This window comes from Arvicola amphibius, chromosome 10 (genome assembly GCF_903992535.2).
Source record: "Arvicola amphibius chromosome 10, mArvAmp1.2, whole genome shotgun sequence".
NCBI lineage: Eukaryota > Metazoa > Chordata > Mammalia > Rodentia > Cricetidae > Arvicola > Arvicola amphibius.
The window spans coordinates 110642796-110661622 of record NC_052056.1 but is presented as its reverse complement, the minus strand read 5'-3'; the positions used below and the strand labels follow the sequence as shown (position 1 = coordinate 110661622).

Sequence of the window (18827 nt, the reverse complement as noted above, 5' to 3'; positions counted from 1 at the left end):
TAATGTAGAAGCAAGCGATTCTGGTCCAGAAATATGTAACATGCTAGATATTCTGAAAATAAAAAGTAGGCCAATTTTTTTTTCCAAAACTGAGGACCAAACCCAAGGTCTTGTGCTTGCTATTCAAGCACTCTACCACTGAGCTAAATCCCCAACCCCTAACTTTTATGGACATATTTTAGAGAAAAGTAAGAAGGAAACAGAGGATTTAAGATTTATAGCCATAAATAAAGGACATCGAGCCTATAATTCGTAAAAAATCCTAGAGAAGCTATATAAGAAGGTGAACCCAAAGAAAAACATATAGTTATCCTCCTGGATATTGGAAGTAGACAAGATTGCCGGACAAAAAATGGGAACATGGGGGTGGGGTGGGATGGGGGGATGGGAGGATGGGGAGAGAAAAGCGTGAAGTGGAGGATGGGAAGAGCTTGGGGTAATAGGATGGTTGGGATATAGGAAGGGTGGATATGGAAACAAGGAATTATATATCTTAGTTAAGGGAGCCATTCTAGGGATGGCAGAGACTTGATTCTAGAGGGGTTCCCAGGTGTCCAGGAAGACGCCCCCAGCTAGTTCCTTGGGCAGCTGAGGAGAGGGTGCCAGAAATGTCCAGATCCTATTGCCATACTAATGAATATCTTGCAAATCACCATAGAACCTTCACCTGGCATTGGATGGAGAAAATGACAGAGCCCCACATAGGAGCACCGGACTGAGCTCTCAAGGTCCTGATGAGGAGCAAAAGGAGGGAGATCATGAGCAAGGAAGTCAGGACCATGAGGAGTGCTTTTACCCATTGAGACGGTGGGACAGATCTAACGGGAGACCACCAAGTCCAGTCGGAATGGGACTGATGGAACAGGGGACCAATCTGGACTCTCTGAATGTGACTGACGGTGGAGGAGGACTGAGAAACCAAGGACAACGGCAATGAACATGAACTCTACAGCATGGACGGGATCACTGTGAGCCTTGTCAGTTTGGTTCCTCACCTTCCTGGACTTAGGGGGAGCTGGGAGGACCTTGGACTTAACATAGTGAAGGGAACCCTGATGGCTCTTTGTCTTTGGAGAGGGGTGGAGTGGGGGTATGAGTGGAAGGGAGGGGAGGGAAGGGGGAGGAGGAGGGGAGGAGATGGAAATCTTTTTAAATTAAAGAATATAAAAAAAAAGATTTATAGTAGTTCCTACCAATGTCTGATGCCAGCTCATAGACTTTCTTTTTTTCTCATTTTTTTGTCCTTTGTTTATGGCTAGAATCCACTAATGAGTGAGTACATATCATATTCAACTTTATGGGTCTGGGTTACCTCACTCAGTGAAGTGTTTTTGATTTCCATACATTTGCAAACAAAATTAAAGATGTCATTGTTTTTTTAAAAAGTAATCTATAAATTCAATGCACTCACCATCAAAATCCCAACAAAATTCTTCACAGACCTTCAGAGAAAAATAATCATTTTTATATAGAAAAACAAAAGACAAAGGATAGCCAAAATAATTTTATACAATAAAAGTACTTATGGAGAAATTACGATCCCTGACTTCAAACTCTATTACAGAGCTACAATAATGAAAACAGTCAGGTATTGCCATAAAAACAGAGATGTTGAGCAAAATGGAATCAAATCGAAGACCTGGATATTAATCCACAAAACTATGAACACCTGATTTTTGACAAAGGAGCTAAAATTATACAATGGAAGAAAGAAAGCATCTTTAACAAATGATTCTGGCATAACTGGATGCCCACCTGTAGAATGAAAATAGATCCATATCTACCACAATCCACAAAACTCAAGTCCAAATGGATTAATTAATGTAAACTTTTATCTTTTGAAAGAAAAGAATGAGGAAGTCACTGTCAGAGAAATTGAGACTTTGACATCGAACTAGAAGCATTTTTTCTGCGAACCCAAATAATGGGGACCTGGCCCAGTTCATTCTCTTGTGCTTTTAATTGTCTTATTTTTCCCCTTAGGAAGAATTACAAAACACCTGTGATTCATATTGTGCAATTCCACAAACGTTTTCATCATTTTCAGTGAAAAGTCATCTTAAGGGGCATTTCATATTCTTTCTTTCAGTGAATAAATATTTGACTGTGAAGTACCCTAGAACCCGACTGAAATGTGGGAAGTATGTGACTCTGTTACTTAATTATAATTTTTTTTGGTAGGTCCTTTTGTTTTTTTGTTTTTTTTTCTTATGGTTTATTTTTTTTTATATTTAAAAATTTCCATCTCCTTCCCTCCTCCTCCCCCTCCCTCCGCTCCTCCTCCCCCTTCCCTCCCCTCCTTCTCTCCCTTCCCTCCCCTTCCCTCCACCCATACCTCCCCTCCCTCCCTCTCAAGGCCAAGGAGCCATCAGGGTTCCCCACTCTATGCTAAGTCCAAGGTCCTCCCAACTCCCCCCAGGTCCAGGAAGGTGATCGACCAAGCTGAGAAGGCTCCCACAGAGCCCGTCCATGCAGAAGAATCAGAGCCCAGCGCCATTGTCCTTTGCTTCTCAGTCAGCCCCCGCTGTTGGCCACATTCAGAGAGACGGGTTTGGTCGCATGATCCATCAGTCCCATTCCAACTGGAGTTGGTGATCTCCCTTTAGTTCTGTCCCACCGTCTCCATGAGTGAACGCACCCCTCACGTTCCTGACTTTCTCCCTCATGTTCTCGCTCCTTCTGCTCCTCATCAGGACCTTGGGAGCTCAGTCCAGTGCTCCAATGTGGGGCTCAGTCACCTTCCCCATCTGTCGCCAGCTGGAGGTTCCCTCACAGTCCTGACTTTCTTTCTCATGTTCTCTCTCCTTCTGCTCCTCATCAGGACCTTGGGAGCTCAGTCCGGTGCTCCAATGTGGGGCTCTGTCATTTTCTTCATCTATCGTCAGGTGGAGGTTCTCACTCAGAATAGTGTTTTCTATTTCCATCCATTTGCCTGCAAAATTCAAGATGTCATTGTTTTTTACCGCTGAGTAGTATTCTAGCATGTATATATTCCACAGTTTCTTCATCCATTCTTCCACTGAAGGGCATCTAGGTTGTTTCCAGGATCTGGCTATTACAAATAATGCTGCTATGAACATAGATGAGGGTACTTCTGGAGGCATTACCATCCCTGACTTCAAACTCTATTACAAAGCTACAGTATTGAAAACAGCTTGGTATTGGCATAAAAACAGAGAAGTTGACCAATGGAATCGTATAGAAGACCCGGATCTTAATCCACAAACCTACGAACACCTGATTTTTGATAAAGGAGCCAAAAGTACACAATGGAAGAAAGAGGGCATCTTCAACAAATGGTGCTGGCATAACTGGATGTCAATCTGTAGAAGAATGAAAGTAGATCCATATCTATCACCATGCACAAAACTCAAGTCCAAATGGATTAAAGACCTCAATATTAATCTGAACACATTGAGCTTGATAGAGGAGAAAGTGGGAAGTACTCTACAACAAATGGGCACAGGGAACCGTTTCCTGCGCATAACCCCAGCTGCACAGACATTAAGGGCAACATTGAATAAATGGGACCTCCTGAAGTTGAGCAGCTTCTGTAAAGCAAAGGACATTGTCACTAAGACACAAAGGCAGCCTACTGACTGGGAAAAGATCTTCACCAACCCTGCAACTGACAAAGGTCTGATCTCTAAAATATATAAGGAACTCAAGAGACTAGACGGTAAAATGCCAATTAACCCAATTAAAAAATGGGGCGCTGAACTGAACAGAGAATTCTCAACAGAAGAAGTTCGAATGGCCAAAAGACACTTAAGGTCATGCTCAACCTCCCTAGCTATCAGGGAAATGCAAATCAAAACAACTTTGAGATATCATCTTACACCTGTCAGATTGGCTAAAATCCAAAACACCAATAATAACCTTTGCTGGAGAGGTTGTGGGGTGAGGGGTACACTCATCCATTGCTGGTGGGAATGCACACTTGTGCAACCACTTTGGAAAGCAGTGTGGCGGTTTCTCAGGAAATTTGGGATCAACCTACCCCAGGACCCAGCAATTCCACTATTGGGAATCTACCCAAGAGATGCCCAATCATACAACAAAAGCTTAATTATAATTTTTTTGAGACAAATTTTCTTTGTGTAGCTTTGCAGCCTATCCTGGAACTCACTCTGTAGGACAGGCTGGCCTGATATTAGTTACTTAATTTTAAGAATAATTCATCGTTTCTCTATTCCCTGTGTGCTCTGTAATTATCTTGGATACCTTCTGTACTAGGGTTTTTATTGCTGTGAAGAGACACCATAACCACAGCAACTCTAACGAAGGAAAACCTTTAATAGGGTGTGGCTTACATGTTCAGATGTTTATAGTGCATTATCATCATGGCAGGGAATGGGGGCATGCAGGTGGACATGGTTCTTTAGAAGGATCTGAAAGTAGAGAAGGTGCTACAACTTGATCCCACAGGGAAGAAAACGTGCTCAGAAACACTAGGCATGGCTTGAGTATACGACATCTCAAAGCTCTCCCACACAATGACATACATCCCCCAAAACAAGAACACACTTACTCCAACAAGGGCACATCCCTAGTAATATAAGATCCATATGAGCTTATAGGGCCAATTGCATCCAATCAACACACCTCCAAGATACCCTTAGAAGGGAGAATAAGCAGCTTTATGTTGTCTCTAAGAAAAGGTTTTTGAAGAGGAGAGCACTTTTTAAAAAAAAAAAAAAAGCATTATCATTTGGCTGACAAATAAGTTTAGAAGAAATACAGTGAATGCAGAGGAAAAACTACTTTTTTCTTCTGCACATCTTAGGTTCCTGTGGTGTCTCCACAACATAACAGAACTTAAGAAGAGAAAAGCATGAAGACTTACCTAGCACAAGCTTTCACAACTCCAGAGCCTTCCTGAGGAAGGGAAGCCTTCAACGCTGCTTAGACCTGAGATTTTCTACCACAGTTGATGGAAAGTGGAGCAATGTAAAGTGTGGGACAAAATAAAACCAGTATGAGTCAAGCAGGGGAATGCAATAGAGAGGGCTCTTTACTCATGTCTTCTGTGTGTGCCTTCATCAGTCTTCAGATATGAAGCTGCTCTTTCCTCCAGGGAGGGACACGTGGTGCTTCTGACCTGTTCCAGGAAATTTTTAGAAAGCCCTAACATTTTAAATTTAATTATATTTTCTTTTTCTTATTTACTTAAAATAAAAACAATCTTTTTTCATTTTACATACCAATCCCAGTTCCCATTCCCACCCCTCCTTCAATTCTCTCCACCTTACCCAGCCCAGCCCACCTCCCATCCACTCCTCAGAGAGAGTAAGGCACATTGTTTGGGGGAAGGTCCAAGGCCCTCCCTACTATATCTAGCCTGAGCAAACTCTCCATCCAAAGAGAATATCCATCCAAAGAGAAAAAAAATCCAAAAAGACTGTAGAAGCAGTAGGGACAAATCCTGATGCCACTGCCAGTGACCCTGCAGTCTTCCCCAGCCATGCAATTGTTAAACACATTCAGAGGGAAACGTTTGGACCTATGCTAGTTCCTTCCCTGTCCTGCTGGCATTGTTCAGCCCTCATTAGCTCATGTAAACTGTTTCTGTGGGTGTCCCCATCATGCTCTTGACCTCTTTGCTCATATACTCATTTCTCCCTCTCTTCAACTGGACTTTGGGAGCTCAGTCCTGTGCTCCAGTGTGGGTCTCTGCCTCCACATCCATCAGTTGCTGATGAAGGTTCCATGGTGATGTTTAAATATTCATCATTCTGACTACAGGGCAAGGCTAGTTCAGGCTCCCTCTTCTCTATTGCTTAAAAGTTTTGCTGGGTGTAACCCACCAATGGGTCAGCTATTCAGGGTCCTCTGAAGGGGCGCTATCTGCAAAAAGACATGGGGCGAGAAAGAAAGGAGACCAAGCAGGATGCAATTGTCAAAGTCTCAGTTTATTGAAGCAGGCTTTCATCTTAAGTAGTTGTTCTGCTTAAGAACACTTGGGCACTTGGGCAGAGAGGAAGGGGGAAAGGGAAGGAGGGACTCAGCAGCTTCGGCAGCTTTGCAAGGTCAGTGATTAGAACGTTAGCGATAACCTACAGACAAGGAAGGCACTCTATAGTGCTTTTTGGACCTTGAGTCTCTAAGATTAGCACTCAGTGTTTTAATTAACTTTGAGTTATGTCTCACGGTTAAACTTCAAGGCCCTGTGAGAAAGAAGAGGCCTAAAATGTCAAGATTTTACTTCAAGGCCCTGAGAAAGAAAAGGCCTGAAATGTCACGATTTTACTTCAAGGCCCTGAGAAAGAAGAGGCCTAAAATGTCATGATTTTACTTCAAGGCCCTGAGAAAGAAGAGACCTGAAATGGACCCTAACAGCTGGGGTCATCATTGTGGATTCCTGAGAATTTCTCTAGAGCCGGTTTTCTTGCTAGGCCCATAATGGCTCCCTCAATCAAAATATCTCTTTGCTTGCTCTCATCTCTGTTCTTCCTCCATCTCGACTATCCTGTTCCCTCAAGTTCTCTTCCTCCCTCTGCTCTTCCCTTCCTCTCCTACTCTATTCCTTCTGCCGTCCCTACCCCTCCAGACCCATGCACCAAATTTTGTCAGGTAATCTTGTCTTTTTCCCCTTTCCAGTTGGATCTATGTATTTCTTAGAATTCACCTTGATACTTAGCTTCTCTAGGATCATGGACTGTAGGCACAATACTGTTTCCTTTACAGCTAGTGTCCACTTAGGAGTGACTACATATCATGTTCATCTTTCTGCGTCTAGGTTGCTTCACTCAGGATGGTTTTCTCTAGTCCATTCATTCGCATGCAAATTTCAAGATGTCATTGTTTTTTACAACTGAGTACTAATCTGATGTATAAATTTGGCACATTTTTTAAATTCATTCTTTTGTTGAGGGACATCTAGATTGTATCCAGGATCTGGCTTTTACAAGTAATGCTGCTATGAACATAGTTGAACAAATGTCCTTGTAGTACGATTGAGTCTAAGAGCCAATCCATATATGAAAAGTTTAAGGAGACTTTTTTTTTTTTCTCATGGTTTATTTTTTTTTATATTTAAAAATTTCCATCTCCTTCCCTCCTCCTCCCCCCTCCCTCCCCTCCTTCTCCCCTTTCTCTCCCCTCCTTCTCCCCCTTCCCTCCCCTCCCCTCCACCCATACCTCCCCTCCCTCCCTCTCAAGGCCAAGGAGCCATCAGGGTTCCCGAGACTTTTGATTATACTACTGACCTCTCAATTTTCCAGCATGACCAGAAACAAGAACAGCATTATGAAACAATCAAAATGAAAAGAGACAAAACACCTAAAAGGAATGTGGAAAGAGCTTTAAAAGATGTACATGCATGACTAGGAATAAGAAACTTAATCCCAAAGAGAAGGCATACAAATGCAAAGATTGTTACAAGTTATTTACTCATCATGCAAATCTTAAAGCTCTTCAGAGAATCCATACTGCTAGAAACCTTACAGATGTCAGGAATGTGGCAAGTCCTTTAACACAAAGTCAAATCTTAGAAAGCAGCAAAAAATCATGTGATGGGTACATTTCACAAAATATCTTAGTGTAGCTCAAATTACTTCTCTACCAATCTTCATACATTAAAGTACTTATTGCACAGACTGACAGGCTTCAATTAATATTCAAAGTTTTGTCAATACTTAGCTTGGCGATTCTTATAAATTTAAAAGCATTATATCTGGATTTCAACTTTATAGTCGTCATATATGTGTTATAAACTGAATTGTTTATGCATTGTTGTTATGGTCACAATATTTAAACATCAGCTATTATGAATAAATAAATATTTCTAGTAGCATTGAAATAAGCGATAATAATTCCTGACTGTATGTCACAATAATATATTAAAGAAGCAGCCAACTTCAAATTCTTTCAGATTATGATGGATATTTTAGTTTCTTGGTATATTCTTGCTGTGTAATGTGATTATATTCTATATAAATGCAATTTTCCTAAAATTATTTGTGATTTCACATGAATATCAGCTTATTTTAAACTCCATGTGTTTAAACACACAGGCAATAGTAAATGTTTGATGAAAGGACTGAGGGGAAACTTCACTGAAAGCTACTACAGAGAAAGCTGCAAGGAAATTAGATGTCCATGGAGACAGACATGGAAAGAAAATCTAAGGTAAGAAAAGCTCAGGGTAGGAGTAAATCGCTGTTAAAATTTTTAAAGGGAAGAGAAACAAATAAGACCATCCTGCCAATGGCAGTCAAACAAAGTCTAAATTATACTTCAGATTTTTGCACTGTGACAATGTCCTCCCTACATACAGACTGTCTGTATTGACTCACTTTCTAAAATGATCTAACATCCACATGAAATAATGAACAAGGTGTCTGATGATCTTTACCAGTTTCCCTCGGTACAATAAAACTGGTAAAATGCTATTGTGTGAATCCTAACATCATTAAATGAACCTGCTCTCTGTAGAAAGAGAACATAGTAAAAACAGAACTTGGTGACTGGTTAGGGCTTCGAAGGAGGGCAAGAGTTCAGGTCTCCCTTACTTCAGTGATTCAATAAAACTTACCCACAGCTGCTTACTAGAATAGAGACAACAGCAGACAAAGCAATGGTCAGATTCAGTGAATGGAGAAGGACATTTACAGTCTATAATGTAAAATTTAGGCACACAGAGGCCTCAGAAAACACAGCTACATGGACAGCTCTGGAGGGCATGGCCTGTAAAAAAGCATGTGGATTCAATAAGATAACCACTCATAAATATAACTTAAACTTAAAATGTAAACTTACACAGAACTCTGAAATATTTAACCTTGGTCTTAGCATAGAGTGGGGAACCCTGATGGCTCCTTGGCCTTGAGAGGGAGGGAGGGGAGGTATGGGTGGAGGGGAGGGGAGGTAAGGGGGAGAAGGAGGGGAGAGAAGGGGGAGAAGGAGGGGAGGGAGGGGGGAGGAGGAGGGAAGGAGATGGAAATTTTTAAATATAAAAAAAATAAAAAAAAAAAAACCTCCCAACCAAAAAAAAAAAAAAAAAAAAAAAGAATACCTGAGGCAGAATAGCCAGGGAATCCAGTTGTCCAGATATGAAAATTTCCAATAGAATCACATGCTGTTTGTAAAGTCACATGACTAGTATTCTTCAATTATGGGAATTACAGTCCTTTGGTGTACTAGACTTAGGCACATGTCTAAGATTGAATTTCTAGGTCATTATATTTGACTTATGATATTATATGCATAGAATGCATATTAGTGCTTCTGTTCAACTGTAAATCCCACAGAGGCCTTTATCATTATTTTTCCATGTTATTATTATAGAATAAGACACTACATTTATCATAAAGACACATTTGTTATATTTATCAAATTCTATTTTTTTCACTTAAGCTCAATGAAGTGAGTGGGAAGGGTCCTGGGAATGGGGAAGTGTGGGCCATGTATATGACTTGGGTCCTGTTGTCTAGATGCTCTCTGCAGCCTGGCAGACAATGGATCACAAATATTTATCCCATATCCCCCCACATGTGAACTACATTGTTTTATATTTAGAGGAAATTACCCTTAGCTCTTTTCTTTCTTTTGGTATATGAGGTGGTACTTTCTTCAAATGAGTATCCTATTTATGTTTTTCAGCTATTTCAGGAATGTTTCTTTTAAATCTTTTTTGATGAGTTCCTTTAGAGACACACAGGGGGACTCACCCTGCCCATTCATAATTTTCTCATCATTTGCACTGAGGGTTCTCATGAAGGTAGAGAGAGGCGCTGTCACAGTCACCTTCATATTTTTTTCTTTTTTTCTCATTCCAAAATTGTTCACTACAGGAGGGAGTGTAGCGTGCTAATTTGGTTGAATTTCCCCACGGAAGTTCTTCTCCTTTATGTGTTTGTTTTCAAATTCAGTATGTCTTTAAAAGTCAAATGTCATAGACCAAAGAAAGTAATACATTCTTAACATTTAACAGTTAAACATTTTCACTTATGTTCAGTCCCTCTCAAATCACTAGGCTATCTTTAAAAACTGAAATAATTTACATTATCCAAAAGTGAATTCAAAATCATGAGCCCATGACCTTAATTGAAACACTGTTGTTTGGAATAAACTTATGTTATGGTGTGTCCCGTATCCTGAAACACGAATTAGATGAGATTTAACATGTAAAAACAATTGTCACCTTTAAAGATTTGACCTATGTGTTTCTTCAGAGAACTTATAATATTGTTCCCTAGGAGTGATTATTAAACAATGATTTTTTTCCACAAATCCATGGTTATTATATCTCAAATGACTATCTTGACAACACATGATATGGAAGGAAATGTTTTTTAGAGTATCATGTATTATTTTTACTCTATTTTAATGAATTTAATTTAAGTATTTTTTAAATGTTAGCATGCTTACAGAATTTTTCTCATGAATAACCTCTCAAAAGTGAATGTCATTCATTGCTTTTAATAGTACAGTTAGATTGGCTTGAGATCACAAACAGTGAAAAGAACTATTTACTCTGTCAAACATCTAGAAACATGTGTTTATACACATTCAGCTGCTTCTGAGTAAGAGAAGAAGCAGTTGATAGTAAAGCTTTAGGTACAACAATTGATGAATAAATCCATTACACCTATTACACTGGGAGACATAACTAAATTATCCAAACAGTAGAAACTCTCAAATTGTCAGAAAGATCAAATGTGTTTGGCAAAATAGTTCAGCATCAGTGTAAAGCATTGTTAAATGGTCAGGGAAGAGAGACAAACAAATAAAAACTCTCTGTATAAAGAACAGCAGGACTCAGGCACAAGGAACAGATTTTTTTCAAACCATATTCTGTGGTTGTGTTGCGCGTGTACATTGTATATCTGTGCTACACCAGGCTCTAATGGAGTCCACTGTCTCCTTGTGACAGTGGAATAGTCAGTAGAGTGAAACCCGAACTCCAAAGGTTCCATTCTTATTTACTAGGCGTCCTTCTTTACCTTCCCCACATCCTTCATACATAGCTCTGTGTTACTCGTGTTTAAGTAAAAAGAGGGTTCCTAACAGTGGTCCTCATGGGAAGTATGAAAAGCTCAGTGTTTGCTTTTCATTTCAGAATATATGAGTCCATATTAATGTATCATAATATACTGTGGTAATATGCTACACGCTTAATGAACAGTGTCTAGTGTTGAAGCATTTTGAACTCTACTGCTTCCATTGAAAGAAGCCGAAAATACTTGCAGTTCTCTCAAAATTTCAAAGTCACAAACAACTGCATGTTGAAATGAAATTGCTTTCACTTGTGCTTCATTCCACAGCTTCTATTTGTTATCTAATTAGCAGCCCCAACATCTTTGTTAACCTTGCCAGTAAAACCAAGGTAGAGGGTATGATAAGCTTCATAAGATTTTGATCTCCATTTGAGTTCAGCTCTCCTTTCCCCACTGCTGCTTTGCCTTGGTTGAGTACAAGGCACTGCAGCCCAAGATTTCACTGCTGAGCACACCACTTGAACTCAGCAAGGGAGAAACTCAGCATTTTAAACTCTCTTGTTTTCATGAGTATCTGTTTAACCAAGCCAGGAGTAAATACTCCCTGATTTCTGAGGCTCTTCAGATGGTGAGTGTGCATGTAGCAGGTGAATGGTATTTATTGATACTTTTTTAGCAAACCCTCTAGAGAGAATCCAGGAACAGAAGCTCAGAAAGATGGATGGTTCTATGGTAAGTATGTCTCTGCACAGCAGCTATGCTCAATTTCCTCTACAAAGTTGATATATTTATCTTGCACATTTTCTCTTCTTCTTATAGTCTTGCCTAGGGAGTTTATTTCTATTGACATTTGCTTGTCTGTGATAAATTGTGACACTTATGATTGAGTCGTTAAATATATACTATTTACGTGGGGTCAAATTCCCACTGTTTTGTTTTCTCTTGCTCAATTTTTTCAAGGCATAGATCCTCAGTGAACTGATGGTGCTTGTCATGGAGGATTCCATGTGCCAGAGGAATATTGTAGTTTCCTGATGCCCAATTCCTCCAGAGACCAACTCACCTCCTCAGATAAAGACAGAAAATGCAAATACATGCATGACTTCTACCCAGGCTGTCTTGGTTTACTGGCTTGTGAAAATGCATGTTCATTCACATGAAATGCGTAGCCTAGCATAACTTTTTCAGTTATGAGAAAGTAGAGTTAGGAATGGCAGAGTCTTGTGGAAAACAAAACTCCATATACGGAATTCACTTGAGAATCTGGAATGTGGAAGACATGCGTAGCCTATGCGTGGCATAAAATTGATGCTCTTGTATTCACACTACTGTTTCCATGCGTTATTCCTTTGGCAATCACTATCCCAGCAATAATGATGTGACTCTGTGTGTGCAAAGCTGTCATCAGTTTATCTTAATGTATTGATGTTGACTTCATTCACCTGTATTTGGTTCTCTGTGACAATGTCTACCACTTCAGAGATCATTAGTTTGGTTGTTTTGTTCATGGATTCATATACAGTGTTTGATTTTGTAGTCAGGATATATTGGATTCATGTTATCAGCAATAGTTATTTTGAAACATTGTCAAGTGATGAACATAGACTATCACATCTTTTGCAGAAAATGAACTTCTCCCTATTTATTTACATTTGAATCATTGTATTGGAGACTACCTTGCATGGGATCTCCACACATTTCCCCCAATGAGCACGGTTTTTTTTTTGTATGAATATTTTAAAAATTTATGTTTTTTTCTTATCCTTCTATTGAAAACAGTTTTCCTTAAATAATTTCCTAGTTGTGTTTGTCTCAACTCTACTATGACCAATTCTTCCCTATCATTTCCCCACCCAGATCCAACCCCTTTCTTTCTCTCATTAGAAAAAAAAACTGGTTTCTAGGGGAGAATAATAACAAAAAATATAATATGATGTGGTAAGATAAAACAAAAACTACCACAGAATAATAGAAAAAAACAATTAGAAGACAAATAGCCCAAGAGAGGCCAAAAGAAACAGAATCCCTCATAACACTCAACTGGAAAATGTATAAATAAGATAACATATAAGGGAAAGAAAGGTACGCACAGTAATTTATTGAGTATTTTTGGGTCAATGTTCATGCGTGGGATTGGTTTGTAATTCTCTTTCTTGATTGTATCTTTGTGTGGTTTTGGTATCCAGGTAACTGGAGCCTCAGAAAAAGAATTTGACAATGTTCCTTCTGTTTTTATTGTGTTGAACACTTCGAGGAGTATAGGTATTAGATCGTCTTTGAAATTCTTGTGGAATTCTGCACAGAAAACATAGAAATCTGGACTTTTTTGATTAAGAGGCTTGTGATAACAGCTTTTATTTCCTTGTAGTTTATACATCTATTTAAAATTGTCATCCTGGTCTTGATTTAATTTTGGTATATGGTATCTATCTAAAAATTTGTCCATTTCTTTTATATTTTCCAATTTTGTGGAGTATAGGCTTTTGTAGTGTGACCTATTGATTCTCTGGATTTTCTCACTATTTGTTGTTCTATCCCCCTTTTCATTTCTTATGTTCTTAATTTGGATATTCTATCTCTGCCTTTTGATTAGTTTGGATAAGGATTTGTCTATATTGTTGATTTTCTCAAAGAACCAGCTCTTTGTTTCATCGATTCTTTGTATTGTTTTTTTTTTCTATTTTGTTGATTTCAGCCTTCATTTTCATTATTTCCTGTCTTCTACTCCTCCTATATGAGTCTGCTTCTTTTTGTTCTAGAGCTTTCAGGTGTGCTGTTAGGTCACTAGTGTGAGCTTCCTTCACATTCTTTATGTGGGCACTTAATGCTATGAACCGGCTTTCATAGTGTCCCATAGGTTTTGGTACACTATGCCTTCATTTTTGTTGAATTCTAGGAAGTCTCTCATTTCTTTCTTTATAGCTTCCCGAGACCCAGGGCCGGTTCAGTAGAGCACTGTTTATTTTCCATGTGTTAGTGGATTTTCAGAAATTAGTGTTACTGTTGAATTCTAATGTTAAACCATAGTCCAATAAGATCCAAGAGGTTAGTCCATTTTTTTGTATCTGTTGAGATTTGCTTTACTACCAAGTATGTGATCAATTTTAAAGAAGGTTCTGTGAGGTGTTAAGAAGAAGGTATATTCTTTTGTGTTTGGGTGGAATGATCTTTAGGTGTCTGTAAATTACATTTGATTCATTAATCTGTTAGTCTTCTTATTTCTCTTTTAGGTTTTGTCTGCTTTACCTGTCCATTGGGGAGGATGGTTTGTTTAAGTCCCCCACTATTAGTGTGTACGGTTTGATTTACAATTTAATCTTTAGTAATGTTTCTTTTACATATGTGAGTGTTCTTGTATTTGGGGCATAGACGTTCAGGATTGAGACTTCCCCTTTGATGGATTGGTCCTGGTATGAGTATAAGGTGTTTTTCTCCATCTCTTTTGATTGATTTTCATATGAAGTCTATTTTGTTAGATATTAAAATAGCTACAACCACTTGTTCTTTAGGTCCATTTGGTTGAAAAATCTTTTCCCAACCATTTACTCTGAGTTAATATATGTCTTTGAAGTTGAAGTATGTTTCTTGTATACAGCAGTAGGCTGGATATGCTTTCATGATCCTTCTCTTAGCCTGTGTCTTTCCATAGGTGAATTGAGTTCATTGATGTTAAGAGATATTAATTACCAGTGTTTGTTAATTCCTGTTAGTTTTTGATTAAAGTATGTGTTTCTCTTTTTTGGGTTTTGTTGGTGTGAGGTTATCTGTTGCATGTATTTGTATGTGTGCAGGTAGCTTTGTTTGGTCAGAGTTTTCCTTCTTATACTTTGTGTAGTGCTTTATTTGTAGATAGGTATTGTTTAATTCTGGTTTTCTTGTGGCTTATCTTGTTTGCCAATGGTGACTCTAAACTTTGCTGGTTTTAGTAGTCAGGCCTTGAATTTGTGGTGTCAAGTTAGCAGCACATCTGCCCATGATGTGACTAGAACAATGGAATAAAATAGTATACTACAGAAACATACAGAAAAAAATTATAAAGCACAATTTAACAATGAAACTGTAAAAACATAAAAAATATTTATGATGTAGTTAAGTGATAGTGAATATGTTAAAGAATTTGAATAGGAAAAAGACAACAGGGAAATGTATGATGAATAATATAATTATACTATCCATTAGGGCATGTTCTTGGTGGTTTGTCTTTTTGTCATATCTTCTCCATGATGATTCATGTAGAAAAAAAATTAATGAAGGGCAAGGCACTATTTGTAATGTTAAATCTAATCTAGAATACGAAATTTATGGTATTGCTGATCACAGAGCTGTTTAGTCACATTTTTGTTGATGTTTTTATTGATTCTTTGGAAATTTTGCTGAATAACTTATTATACTTTTGTTCATACTCATCTTGTGGTCTTGAAGCAGTGATGGGACCCTGTAGAGGAGAGTCAGTTTTGGATGTCAGCTGATCCAAGCCATGCATCAACTAAAAAATCTACATCCTTCACTTGTCCTTTATATAACTGCCCACAGTGTTTCCAGCACTTATTCGGGCCCTAGAAGCCAGTCTCTTTCTAGCTAGCCACAAACAGGAGTCATCCCTTCTAAGATCTTCCCACTGATGTCATTAGAATCATATGCAGGAAGAATTTCTGCTTCTGTGGTTTGATTCATCCATTTTGAGGAGACGGGGGAGGGGTTCCTGATCGTCAGCTCCTTGACTTGGTCGCGCCTCGACAGCGAAGATGTCTCAGCCTGTCAGAAATAGAAAGGTCTTGATTATTCACAGTTTCAGGAATCAGATGACGCAGATGAAGATTATGAAAGAGATTCAGGCCCTCCTGCTAAGAAAATTCGGTCATCTCCTCACGAAGCTAAAAATAAAAGGTGTTCTGGAAAGAATTCACAAGAAAACAGTGAAGACTCAGAAGAAAAAGATGTGAAGACTAAGAAGGATGATTCTCACTCAGCAGATGACGGTGAAGATGAAAAAGATTATCATAAAAATGGACGCAAGCAACGACAGGCAGCATCTAAAGCAGCTTCTAAGCAGCGAGAGATGCTCTTGGAAGATGTTGGCAGTGAGGAAGAGTCAGAGAATGACGATGAGAGACCTTTCCAGGAGGAAGATCTGGCAGCGATGAAGATTTCCTAATGGAAGACAATGATGATGGTGATTATGGCAGTTCAAAAAAAGAAAAACACTGGATGTCAACCTGTAGAAGAATGAAAGTAGATCCGTGTCTATCACCATGCACAAAACTCAAGTCCAAATGGATTAAAGACCTCAATATCAATCTGAACACACTGAACCTGTTAGAGGAGAAAGTGTAGTACTCTACAACATTTGGGCACAGGAGACCACTTCCTACGTATAGCCCCAGCAGCACAGACATTAAGGGCAACATTGAATAAATGGGACCTCCTGAAGCTGAGCAGCTTCTGTAAAGCAAAGGACACTGTCACTAAGACAAAAAGGCAGCCTACTGACTGGGAAAAGATCTTCACCAACCCCACAACAGACAAAGGTCTGATCTCCAAAATATATAAGGAACTCAAGAGACTAGACTTTACAATGCTACTGAACCCAATTAAAAATGGGGCACTGAACTGAACAGAGAATTCTCAATAGAAGAAGTTCGAATGGCCAAAAGACACTTAAGGGCATGCTCAACCTCCTTAGCTATCAGGGAAATGCAAATCAAAACAATGTTGAGATATCATCTTACACCTGTCAGAATGGCTAAAACCAAAAACACCAATGATAGCCTTTGCTGGAGAGGATGTGGAGTAAGGGGTACACTCATCCATTGCTGGTGGGAATGCAAACTTGTGCAACCGCTTTGGAAAGCAGTGTGGAGGTTTCTCAGGCAATTCGGGATCAACCTACCCCAGGACCCAGCAATCCCACTCTTGGGAATTTACCCAAGAGATGCCCTACCATATTACAAAAGCATTTGTTCAACTATGTTTATAGCAGCATTATTTGTAATAGCCAGAACCTGGAAACAACCTAGATGCCCTTCAGTGGAAGAATGGATGAAGAAAGTGTGGAGGATATACATATGAGAGTACTACTCGGCGGTAAAAAACCATGACATCTTGAATTTTGCATGCAAATGGATGGAAATAGAAAACACCATCCTGAGTGAGGTAACCCAGGCCCAAAAAGATGAACATGGGATGTACTCACTCATAATTGGTTTCTAGCCATAAATAAAGGACATCGAGCCTATAATTCGTAAAAAATCCTAGAGAAGCTATATAAGAAGGTGAACCCAAAGAAAAACATATAGTTATCCTCCTGGATACTGGAAGTAGACAAGATTGCCGGACAAAAAAATGGGAACATGGGGGTGGGGTGGGATGGGGGGATGGGGGGATGGGGAGAGAAAAGTGTGAAGTGGAGGATGGAAAGAGCTTGGGAGAATAGGATGGTTGGGATATAGGAAGGGTGGATATGGGAACAAGGAATTATATATCTTAGTTAAGGGAGCCATTCTAGGGTTGGCAGAGACTTGACTCTAGAGGGGTTCCCAGGTGTCCAGGAAGACGCCCCCAGCTAGGTCCTTGGGCAGCTGAGGAAAGGGTGCCAGAAATGTCCAGATCCTATTGCCATACTCATGAATATCTTGCATATCACCATAGAACCTTCACCTGGCATTGGATGGAGAAAATGACAGAGCTCCACATAGGAGCACCGGACTGAGCTCCCAAGGTCCTGATGAGGAGCAAAAGGAGGGAGATCATGAGCAAGGAAGTCAGGACCGTGAGAAGTGCTTTTACCCATTGAGACGGTGGGACAGAGCTAACGGGAGACCACCAAGTCCAGTTGGAATGGGACTGATGGAACAGGGGACCAATCTGGACTCTCTGAATGTGACTGATGGTGGAGGAGGACTGAGAAACCAAGGACAACGGCAATGAACATGAACTCTGCAGCATGGATGGGCTCACTGTGAGCCTTGTCAGTTTGGTTGCTCACCTTCCTGGACTTAGGGGGAGCTGGGAGGACCTTGGACTTAACATAGTGAAGGGAACCCTGATGGCTCTTTGTCATGGAGAGGGGTGGATTGGGGGTATGGGTGGAAGGGAGGGGAGGGAAGGCGGAGGAGGAGGGGAGGAGATGGAAATATTTAATAAAACAAATGAGAAAAAAAAGAAGAAAAAAGATGGTTAAGAAGTCCAAACCTGAGAGAAAAGAAATGCCCAAACCTAGAGTGAAGGCTACAGTGACGCCAAGTCCAGTGAAAGGCAAAGGCAAAGTGGGTCGCCCCACAGCTTCAAAGGCATCAAAGCATAAAACTCCTTCTCCCAAAGAAGAGGATAAGGAAGCAGAAAGCCCTCCAGAAAAGAAGACTTCTGCTAGCCCCCCACTTGAGAATCTGGAGATGAAGGGTCTGAAGATGAAGCCCCATCTGGGGAATATTAAAAGTGATATTTGGGGAGGGATTTTATTCAAAAAACAAAAAAAGGAAACCTACGTAGGACACGATTGGGCTGTGGCTTGACTCATGGGCTTTCAGTGCAATTTCATTTGTCTAAAATACTGTTTATTTCTATATCTATCTCTATATTTATCTCACTCTCAAAAACATTTTATATTGAAATTTTTAAGTTGCCATTTTGTCTAATGGTCTTTTTTTCTTTGCCAATCCCTTCCTCTCCTTCTCCCAATGAAAGCCATGTCAATTAACCACTGGGTTGACTGCTTCATCTTTGTATTTTTAGTGGAGGTTAAGAATCCCACGGCTGTAAAGCAAAAAGATTTGAGATGAACGCTATGGAGACTTTGCTTTTTGCTAAAGAATAGCAACTTGAACAGTAATCAAAAAAACTAGAAAGGTTTTAGTTGAAAATTATTGTTCTTTCTTTTCCTGTACTTTT

At 39.6% G+C, this 18827-nt stretch overlaps 1 pseudogene; it reads left to right on the top strand.

Annotated features, from left to right (window-relative positions):
* Positions 1 to 15685: 15685 nt before the first annotated feature.
* LOC119824395 lies at positions 15686 to 18372 on the top strand (annotated as a pseudogene).
* The last annotated feature ends 455 nt before the right edge of the window (positions 18373 to 18827 follow it).